The following is an 11514-nucleotide window of genomic DNA, read 5'->3' as shown; positions in this document are numbered from 1 at the left end:
GCTTTGCGGGAGGCGCTGGCAGTCAGAAGGCGGGGAGAGGAGGGGCGCGGGCAGCACGGGGTGCCGCCGGGAGGGAGAGGTGCCGAGCTGGGTGGGGGGAATGTGGGGGGTGCTGACCCGGACAGATCCCTGCCCAGACACCCCCTTCACCTGCCCCCACCCCTCCGGTGGCGCCGCCCCTCCCCTGTGGCCCTCAGAGACTACGAGACAGTGGACTCGTTCCTTCGGTTGCCTGTGCACTCCAGCTCAAAGGACGCCCTCTCGGAGCAACCTGCATCCCCCTCCCCCAGCACCCCATTCCCCGGATGGGAAAGTAAGGCCAGGAAGCTCGTTTAGTTTCAGGACAAAGGTCCTTGACCTCTGTGACACCTCTCCCGCCCCAGCTGCTTCTGACTGGGAGGCAGAGTGAACCCAGGACCCCCACAGGGGTGAGTCCCGGCCCATTCCCAGCCCTCCCACTGCGCCCCTGTCTGGCCTCAGTTTCCCTGGCTGTACAGTGCAGGTGCCCAAGGTCAGGTGTCTTCTGTCCCGCGAGGCAGCCCTTCTTAGAGAGCATTCGTGGGGCCCCACACCCGGGTGTGGGTTTGAAACTCTCAGAACACAGCGGAAGCCAGGTGGAGAGGATGGGAGAGATGCGTGTTGCTGGAGAAACTCGGGGAGGCAGGTGGGCGCAGATGGGCCACGGGGCCACAGAGGGAGCCCTGGGGAGCAGGGGCACCACCTCCGGAGGGCACGGCGCCCTCCAGGTACCCGGTGCCCCGCCCCCGCCCCGCACAGAGCTGCTCCCCAGGCTGGCGGCCCAGCACTAGCACCAGGCCCATCGCCCACCTGGCCCTGGCAACCCCCCAGCCTGCTGTTTCAGGCAAGCCAGCCCCTGAGTCACAGCCTGGCCGTCCCAGGTGGGGAGGGACAGCCACGGTGAAGGTGCATTTCAACAGTCTGCGGCAGTGGGGGTGGGGAGGGGGGATCCCTGGGCTGCCGGAGCGGGGACCTTGCCCCATTGCTGCCCCCAGGGCCCCGGAGTCCCTGCTCCTCTCCACCCGGCATCTCTCCCAAGCCCCAGGTCACTCGGGTCTGAGGGGGCGCCTGACCCAAACAACCCATGGATACTGTGGCACCCACAGTCTCCCAGCCAAAGCATCGGGGGTCCCCTGGAGGCGAGGCCACAGGAGCCGTCTCTCAGGGCCCCACTGCCAGGAGAGCCCGGTGACCCCCAGCTCACAGCCAGGACTCCACCGGCGACCAGGGAGAGCTGGGGGCTGGCAGGGAGGAGCTGCAGCAGGACATGTGGGGCACGCTGAGGGCCGCAGAGCCACCCCTCAGCTCCAGGCCCCCAGTGGACCTCCAACGGTAAGGGGCGCAGGCCCCACCCACCTGGCTGGCAGCCTACGCAGACTGTTCACCCTGAGGCCCCCGTGTTTTTTCCCCGTGGAGGAAACCAAGACCCAGAGGGCGAGTGGCTTGCCCGGGGTCACCCAGCCGGTGACAGGAAGTGCTCTCGGGCCCAGGGTCGTCCTGGACGAGGTGCGCGGGAAACCACAGAGCAACCGCACCGCGCTGGCGTCAGAGCTGGCTGCCCCGCTGTGGGCCAGCCTGTACCCCCGGCCCTTGCCTGCCCCATCCCAGAATCCTGCGGGCAGCCAGACAGATCGTCTTCGCACAGATGCTGCCACAGTAGCCAGGCCTGCGGGCAGTCGTTTGGCTCACCGTGGGAGCCGCCCCGAGCCCAGCTCTGGGCCGAGCGCCCGTGTGCGTCTCATCACAGAGCCTCGGGGGCGCCCTGGGCAGGGGGTGCTGCTGTTATCCCAGTTTTCAGATGGGAACGTGGAGGCTCAGAGACACGGGGTGACTCGCTTCAGGTCCCACACAGAATGCCGGAGCTGGGCTCGGGGTCTGATCTCACCTCTTGATCTCAAGTATGGCCTCGTCTCCCCAGCCTGCATCGGCCGGGCGGGACCAGACTCCGGGGCGTGGGCGCCACCAACCATGCGTGGACTTGGCTATGCACAGAGTTCCCTCAGCCCCTATTGTAACATGTTGGTGGAAACAGCCCAGAAGGTCCCTGTGAGCACAGGAGAGAGGAAGCTTGTCGCAGGATAGTCACGTGGGCCGGGAGAGACTGGTCAGTAGGCTTGGAGAGGCCGTGGTGCCAGGGACACTCACAGACCAGGGATCTCTCTGAGCACTGGCTGGTGGGGGGCAGGGACTGTCGTGCCCCATGAGACAGATAAAGGAGCCGAAGTTCAAGGAGGCCAGATGACGTACAGGTCCCGTAAGGGATTAGGGTCACAATCAAGGCAGAAGCAAGATTCCCTGACCCCCAACCAGGGTGCTCTTTGCTGTCCATCACTGCTCACCCCCATCCACCTGTCCTCCCGCCCATCTGCCTGTCCGCCTATGCATCCACTGGTCCATCCACGCGGCCGCCGTCCACACATCCATTCACTCACTCATCCATCCACCCATCCATCCATCCATCCACCTGTTCATCCATCCACCCATCCATCCATCCATCCATCCATCCGTCCATCTATCCACCCACCCACCCATCCATCCATGCATCCACCCACCCATCCACCCATCCATCCATCCATGCATCCACCCATCCAACCATCCATCCACCCTCTTTCCATCCATCCATTCATCTATCTATCTCACCCATTCACCCATCCATGTTCCCATCCACACATCTCTCCTCATCCATCACCCCACTCCTCCATCATCCATCTGTCTGTCCATCCATCCATCCATCCATCACCCATCCATCTGCTTATTCATCCACTCATCCAGTCATCTAGCCATCACCCATCCCAACACTACCCACCCACCCATGGGTCCATCCATCTGCCTGCCTCCAACCAATCATCCATTCATCCATCCATCCATTGTATTTTTGTTGTGCAACTGTTCTGAACCTTGTTCCTACACCTTTCAGTTCTCACACACACGCTTATGTGAGCGGAGTGCTCATTCGCACCGACTCCCCCTCCCCCCAGTCCAGCACACCGGTTCCAACCAGTCCCATCAAGACTGCGCTGCCCCGCCAGTGGGAGAGGCTCAAGCTTCTTGTCTTCCCGGCTTGGTCCCGCTCTGGCAGGAACTGGACGCCCAGAGCTTCTCTCCCTTTTCTCTCCTGAGTCACCTCACCTCCGCATTTGGGTATTTCAGTCGCAAGAGAGAGGCCTCACAAAATGTGGAAAGAGACCAGACCACAAGGACGGAGACCACTTTCACAACCTTCCCGCTCCGCAGAGAACGCTGACCACCAGGGGAATGGATGGCGCTGAGGGTGCCAGAGGCTGCGGTGGTGGCAGCTGAGGCCCACGTGTCGGGGACCGAGGACCCCAGGGCAATCGGGACCCGGAGCTGGGCGGCTTCTGCTCCTGCCTCCCACCTGTGGTGGGACACGGGGCAGCCGAGAACCAAGAACGGCTGCCCCCACCCTGAGGTTTGGAGGGACGCGCGGGAGCATTGGGAAAGGCAGCAGCCCCTCACTAGCCTGTTGGGGGGGGGGGTTCTCTGAAGAGGTTAGCGGGGCTCAGCCTGTGAGACAGACCTTCTGTTATTGCCAAAACCTTCCAGAAAGTTCCTTTGATTCTGCTCAAACTAGCTAACTTTTCTTTCTTTCTTCACCATCTGGGTCCCAGGACCTGTATAAGCCCCCAGGGATCTAGAAATCAATAAAGATATTTTCTGCCCTCCAGAAACCTACCGACGCTTGGCTCAGAACCAAAATCACAGCCACGTTGTGTGGGTGCCGCTTCCGGAGCAAACTCGGCCCCGGGGGACCCGAGGAGTGTCAGCTGCGCCTGGCTGGCTGGAAGAGGAGGAGTCCCAGGGGAGGGGCGCACTCGGGATGTGGAGGGCCTTCAGGGCAAGAGGAAGGGGACCCGCTCCCTTGAGTGCCTCTCAGGTGGCAGCCCCTGCACCTGGTGTCCCCCTGTCATCTCATCGGTCCGCCCCGCAGCTCCACGCGGCCGGCATGGGGCTCCCTCGTACATGTCACTGACGATGGGGGAAGCGGAGGCTCAGAAGGGACCGGCAGCTTTCCCAAAGCCACACCGCTTCCACCTGCTAGACCTGGGGCACCGGCCCAGGCCCACCGGTCTGACTCCAACACCTGGGGCCTGGATTCACCTCCCCTCCCTCAGAGCATCCCCCGCCCCCCCGCCCCTGAGTTGGGGGTGAGGGAGGAAGCATCCCCATCAGCACTCGCCTCTGTCAGGCAACGCAGGAGGCTCACACAGGCGCTCGATGAACACACATTTACCCACCCCTCCTCTGGGTCAGGCCTGGTGCTAGGCTCAGGGCGACAGCAGTGACAAGAGAGGCCCCTGCCTGCCAGCGTGGAGCTCCCTAGAAGGGGGAGTCTGTGGGGAGCCCTGGTTTACCCGGGCTTAAAAATAAACCCAGGTGCTGGCCAGGCCCGGAGAGTGTGTGTACGTGCTGGGGCAGGGAGGGGGGAGGCCCACGGTGCAGGCTCCCAGAACCCCGGCTCGGGGGCTGGGGAGGCGGCGGGCAGAGCTGTCAGCTCGGAGCAGGCTCCTCTCATCAGCATGGGGCCCCAGCCTTCCTGCTTAAAGATCGCCTCGGGCGTTCTCTTAAAGATGCTAACGCTGCAGCTGACATTTGGGAGATCCTGGCAGGCGATCAAACCGGAGCTGAAAAATCGGAGCTGCCGGGCGGGGGCGGGCACCAGGCGGCAGGGACCCGGCTGGTTGGGGCCGAGGGCACCGGGGCTTGGGCGGCCTTCCCTGGCTGTTGCTGCCCTTGTGCTCCCGCCAGGCTGAGCGTGCCGCTCTCTTCTGGGAGGACCCGGTGGGGGGGTGGGGGGGGCGGGAAGGACACAGAAGGCGAGGAAGGAAGCGGGAAGAGAATGCACATGGAGACACCTAACGCTCTTAGTTCCTCCCAAACTCCAGGTCGTGGCCAGTAAGAAAAAAAAATTGCCAAAAAGGAAAAAAGCAGCGTAGGGTGGAGTCTTGTGGAAGAGAGGTAGGAGAAGAAGGTCCCCAGTGCCAGTGGCACCTCCCGCTGTGGCCCCCGCAGCTGCGTCACTCCCGAGGAGGGAGGAGAGTGCTCCCCGGAAGCTGAGGGCCGGGGGGGAGGGCGTAGGAGAGAATGAGCCCCACCTCCCCGCTGCCTTGGACTCTCTTGGCCTTCCACACACGTGCTTGAGCCAACTGTGTCTCCCTTCCCTTCCTTTACACCAGTCTCCTTTGCACCCACCCACCCACCCACCCACCACTATCCGTCTCCCTCTACCCACTTCCCACCTACCCATTCATCTCTCCTGCCTTCGACCTAATCAGTTCACGCCCTGCTCACCGTCCCTCCGGTTAACCAATCATCTCCTTCATCCATCCGTCCATTAATTCATCCACTCAGCCATTCATCCCCCATCCACGCACCCATCCCCCATCCATTCACCCACCTCCCAACCATTCAACCACCCCCTCCCCATTCATCCATCCCTCATCCATTCACTCATCCCCCGACCTTACACACCTCCTCCCCCCATCCATTCACCCACCCACCCACCCAAATGCCCATCTACTCCCCTTGCATCCAGCCAAGCCTGTTTCTCCAGCACAGGAAAGGCACCCCAGCCCACCTCGAGCAGGCCAAGAAAGGCTTCCAGGAGGAAGACCATCTAAGCGGAGATGAGGAGAACGGGTAGGAGAGATCCAGGGATCCCCTAAAAGACAAAGTGGGGATGTTCCCCAAAGAGACGGGAGGCAAGAGACAAGACCTCTGGGCAAACATCAGGTCACAGTCTGGCTGCAGCATCAGAGAGAGCACTAGCTTGCCAGAGAGCCCGGGAGAGACCAGCCCAGGCGCATGGGTCTGAGTGGGCCCCAGGGCCTGGGCACACGGGATCATGGGAAGAGCAGTGAAAGGCACAGAAGGCCAAGTCATGGTTTTGCAGCTGTTTATTGCTGACCCCTCCAAGTGAGCCCCATCCCGTTTGGCAGCCCTCCCCCAGTTCCCAGTATGCCCACAGTCAGAGCCTCACAGCTCCCCCCCTTGCAGGCTTGTCCTTGATCTGCATGAATTCCAGCGTCTCTGGGTCAGGGCTGGGCCTTGTCCTTCTTGGTGTCCTGTCCATGGTACTTGGCCAAAGCGGTGACAAATATGTATCCTTGGCTGCTGCTGCCTTGACTCCCCAGCACCCCCACTAACAACTCTGCCGCCACCATGGACATGAACAAGTACAACAGCATAAGAATTCGCAGAGAGACCCAAGATCAACACCAGCAAGAATCAGCAGAATGACAGTAAAATGTTTATTGGAGGCTTGAGCTGAGACACAAGCAAGAAAGATCTAACTGAATATTTGTCATGATTTGGGGAAGTTATGGATTGCACAATTAAAACACATCCTGTCACCCGACTATCAAGAGGATTTGGACTTGTGCTTTTAAAAGACACTGCTAGGCTGCTGTGAAGTTAAAAACAAAGACCGCAGACTTCCGGTCAAGATGGAGGCACAGGTAGACATGTTTCGCCTCCTTGCACAACCATGACAAGGATCACAACTGACATCAAAACAAAAAACACCCTGAACTGCCCAAAAATCAAACTGTATGGAAGCCCAACAACCAAGGATTTAAAGAAGGCATATTCATCCAGATGGGTATGCAGCTGAGGAGCTGAGACAGAGAGGATGCAGTGGCCAGTGGAATGAATGGGCAGTCCCACATTCACATGTGGTGGATGAAAACCAAGAAGGATACCTGGGGAGCAAGCGATCCCAGCCCCAGGCCAGACCACACAGCCCAGGGTTCCAGCACCAGAAAAAGAAAGCCTCTTAACTTCTGGCTATAAAAACCAGCAGGGGCTAGGGCGGTGGAAGAAATTGCCGGTCTCCTGGGAGAGTCTGTTTCAAGGGCCTGCACAGTCCTGGTATGCAGCAAACCCAGCCGCACTGGGAACCAACACCAGGGCAGTGGCTACAGGGGTGTCAGTCCCATACAGGAATGGGGTGAAGTGACTGGAAAAGGCTCAAGTGCTGGGCAAGCCTCCAACAGCCAGGCAGTGGCACTGTCCCCTCTCCAATCCCTCGCCCACATGCAGAGCCACAACGTAGTGAAGTGGGTGGCCCCACCCCATACAAATTAGCAGGTGCCTGAGAGAGGGAGTCAAAGCAGCTCTACCTAACACACAGAAACAGACCCAGGGAGGCTGCCAAATTGAGGAGACAAAGAAACATGGCCCAAAGAAAAGAACAGAACAAAACCCCAGAAAAAGAACTAAATGAAATGGAGATAGCCAACCTACCAGATGCCAAGTTCAAAACACTGGTTAAAGATGCTCAGAGAACTCACTGAGTACAGCAAAAGCATAAGGGAAGAAATGAAGGCTATACTAAGTGAAATAAAGAAAAATCCACAGGGAACCAACAGTGAAGGGAAGGAAACCAGGGTTCAGATCAATGATCTGGAACATAGGGAAGAAACAAATAGTCAACCAGAACGGATGAACAAACAAGAATTAAAAAAAAAAAACATGAGGAGAGAATAAGAAGACTCTGAGACATCTCCAAGTGCACCAACACCCAAATCATAGGGGTGCCAGAAGGAGAAGAGCAAGAGCAAGAAACTGAAAACTTATTTGAAAAAATAAAGACAGAAAACTTCTCTAATTTGTCAAGGGAAATGGACATACAAGTCCAGGAAGCACAGAGTCCCAAACAAGTTGGACCCAAAGAGGCCCACACCAAGACACATCATAATTAAAATGCCAAAGGTTAAAAGGAAATCTCAAAAGCAGCAAGAGAAAAGCGGAGAGTTACCTCCAAAGGTGTTCCCATAAGACTATCAGTAGATTTCTCAAAAGAAGCTTTGCAGGCAAGAAGGGACAGGCAAGAAGGAACTGGCAAGAAGTATTCAAAATGATGAAAAACCAAGGACCTACAACCAAGATTGCTCTATCCAGCAAAGCTGTCATTTAGAATGGAAGGGCAGATAAAGTGCTTCCCAGACAAGGCAAAGCTAAAGGAGTTCACCATCACCAAGCCCTTATTATATGAAATGTTACAGGGACTTATTTAGGAAAAAGAAGAAAGTCAAAACTATGAACATTAAAATGCTAACAAACTCACAACCATCAACAACTGAATCTAAAAAGCAAAAACAAACACAAACTAAGCCAACAACTAGAACAGGAGCAGAGTCACAGAAATGGAGATCACATGGAGGGTTATCAGCGGGGAGGGAAAGGGGGAGAATGAGGGAAATGTACAGGGATTAAGAAACATAAATTGAGCCCTGGCTGGCATAGCTCAGTGGCTTGAGTGCGGGCTGCGAACCAAAGCATCGTAGGTTTGATTCCCAGTCAGGGCACATGCCTGGGTTGCAGGCCACGGCCCCCAGCAACCGCACATTGATGTTTCTCTCTCTCTCTTTCTCCCTTCCTTCCCTCTCTGAAAATAAATAAATAAAATCTTAAAAAAATATTTAAAAAAAGAAACATACATTGTAGGTACAAAACAGACAGGGAGATGTTAAGAATAGCATAGGAAATGAAGAAGCCAAAGAACTTATATGCACGACCCATGGACATGAACTAAGGGGGTGGGGGATTGCTGGAGGGAAGGGGGTACAGGGTGGAGAGGGGAAAAGGGAGAAAAACTGGGACAACTCTAAGAGCATAATCAATAAAACATACTTTAAAAAAAAGATGCTGCTCGTTCATAAGGTTTGGGAACTGAAGGAGCCCAAACTGGATGCGAATTGATAGACCCCCCCAAAGAGCCAAAGCTTTGAAAGGGAAGGACCCCCCCCCCCCGAAGGTCTTTGTAGGTAGGCTGAGCCCAGTTACTTCTGAAGAACAAATCAAAGAATGCTTTGGAGACTTCGGAGAGCCTGAAAATATTGAACTTCCTGTGGACACAAAAACAAATGGAAGAAGGGGTTTAATTGTCTCATCACTGACACAGAGGAGGAGCCAGTAGAGAAGTTGGTAGACGGCAGATGTCATCCGATTGGTCCTGGAAAGTGGGAAATCCGAGTTGCCCAGCCAATGGGGTGTGCAGGCAGCTACGGCAACAACAAGGAGGAAGAGATGCTGCCGCTGGTGGCCAGGGGGTACTGGGGGTCATGGCTGTGGTCAGGGCCAAGGCTGGAACCAAGGATTTAGCAGCCATGGAGATCGAGGATCTGGCAACCACAATAGTGCCGATGGTGGCGGTCAAAACCACAGTGGCGATGGCGGCTGTGATTACACGGGTGTCACTCTGGGAACAGCACGCAGGGGCAGGGATGTGCAGACTCCAGCGAGGGTGGCAGTCACCGAGACGATGGCTGGCCACACTACAGGGGGACATCGGGCAAGCGAGAGGAGATGGCTAAAGGACCGTGTCTTGCGGGAGGGCGTGGAAGACGGGCCTCCTGGCGCTCTAAGATGGTTTTGGGAGAGACATCCTGGCGCACAAGCCACAGCGGGGTCCCACCGTCCGCAGCCGCCCCCAGTTTTCCTTGTTTTTACCTTGTCCTTTGCCGTCTGCATTATGATTCAGTGTGGGTCTGTGTTTATGCCATTTTTATTTGCATGGTTTCATGTTAAACCTCAAATAAGTGCTTCCTTATGTGATGGTTAAAAACAAACAAAAAAAATGTATCCTCTCCCCAGATTCTTCTCTTCTTCCCCTGGGAGGCTCTTTCCAAACACCCCATCACCCTGCCCTGAAACTGGGGTGTCATCCTCACCCCCTTCCTCTCTCCCTGCTGCCCCCACCATGGTTAATCAAACAGCAGAAGTTCTACTTCCCTGAGTCGGCCACACCTCCCCGCCACCAAGCTCCTCGCTGCTCTCCCGGCCTCCAGGCTTGCCCCCCACCCAGGCCATGTGCGTGGGGCCCAGAGATGTTTCTCACACACCAGCTCGACCCCTGTATTCTCTTACCCAGACCTTCCATGGCTCCCCGCTGCCTTTAGGGTTCAGTCCTACATCCCTGTGGCTGTGTCTAAGGCCCCTCCCCAGGTGGCTAATGCCGACTTCTCTGCGCTCTGGATTCGCCCCTCTGAGACATGAGGTCCATCAGGTGCTTTGCTGCCCTTGCATGGTTGGTCCCTACTGGGTCTCCAGCGCTGTGGTTCTGGCTCCAGCCACCGGCCCGGCCAAATGCCGAGAAACGCCCTGTGTCTTCGACTCCCTGCTCATCCCTGCACTTGACTCCCCTCGGACCCCGCACTCTGCCCCCACGAGCCAGGGGGCAGTCCCACATTCTCAGGGGCACCCCCAACACCTGGCCGGCCCTCCGGTGGAAGAAAATATCGCTGAGAGCGACAAGGAGATCTGAGTTTACCCCAGGCCCTCCCTCCCCAGAGCCAACCATTTCCACTCGTTGTTTGTGCCTTAAACCAAAGCTTGGCCTCTCTCTGACTCCACAACATTTTCGCCGGTTTTATGGCCACGGAAATGCTCTTCCTGTCTTCACGTTCGCAGGAAGGAGAGCGCCCTGGCCCTGACTCAGAATTGGATTCTAGCTGGAGGCGTCCTCTCTGTGGCGGGCTCCAGGGAAAGGGATTATCTGTTTGTTCCTTGACCTTGAGCGGGAGCTGAGGCAGCCAGAAACGGGAGAGCCGGGGGGAGGAGGGGGGGCGCGCCGGGACCAGCGCTCTGCCCCCCGAAGGACCGGCCAGGTGATGGGCAATGAGAGGAGGGCGGGGGAGACAGGCCATGCTGCCTGCCTGCACAGCTCGTCGGGACCCGCGGGCAACCAGATGAACTTGGTCCTCTGAGGTCCCCAGGCTGCACTGGCTGCCTGTCCCCACGCCCGGTTCCCCTGGAAACTGAACAGAGCAGGTATTCAGAGAGCTGGAAGGAGATGTCAACCACCCAGGTAGGAACCAAATTGCCATGCACACGGAGGCCAGCCAAGGCTGTTACAGACCCATCACTTGGTGGAGGGACTCGGGCCGGGCGCCCGGCCTTGACCGTGGAGAGCCTGCAGGCGAGGGCAGTGGCGCCTTCGGGGGCGCGCAGTGAAGATGTGAAGAAAAGGAGCCCTTCCCAGAAGGGGTCTCCGTCCTTCCTCCCCCTCCTGATGTGTGGCCGGAACCTCACCCACTTATGGGGCACCTTCTGTTTGCCAGCGTCCCGTCCCTCAACGAGCCAGCCGTCTTTTCTCCAATGGAGCCGCAGGCGAACTTGAAGTAGAGACTGTTTGCTTCCTCCCACATAACCTCATTCTATTTCTTTAATCCTCACCCGAGGGTATGTTCACTGATTTTACAGAGAAAGAGAGAGAGACGGGAGAGAGGGAGGGGGCGGGGAGAGAGAGAGAGAAAGAGATTGGTTGCCTCTCATATACACCCCAACCAGGGATCGAACCCGCAGCCTTCTGGAGTACAGAACGACACTCCCATTAACGTGGCCACCAGGCCAGGGCCCAAATAACCTCACTCTTAATACAAAATTAAAACATGCTTATTGTAGATCACAGACACTGAAGATAAGCTCCACGAAGAAAATAAAGCCTCTTTTCATCCCTTCCCCTCAGGCATTGGG

At 57.2% G+C, this 11514-nt stretch overlaps 1 pseudogene; it reads left to right on the top strand.

The window, feature by feature from the left end:
- The first annotated feature begins 8694 nt into the window (after positions 1 to 8694).
- On the top strand, positions 8695 to 10303 carry LOC114511960 (annotated as a pseudogene).
- The last annotated feature ends 1211 nt before the right edge of the window (positions 10304 to 11514 follow it).

This window comes from Phyllostomus discolor, chromosome 3 (assembly GCF_004126475.2).
Source record: "Phyllostomus discolor isolate MPI-MPIP mPhyDis1 chromosome 3, mPhyDis1.pri.v3, whole genome shotgun sequence".
Taxonomy (NCBI): Eukaryota; Metazoa; Chordata; class Mammalia; order Chiroptera; family Phyllostomidae; genus Phyllostomus; species Phyllostomus discolor.
Note: the sequence above shows the minus strand (reverse complement) of the source record. Positions and strands in the feature narration are given on the sequence as shown.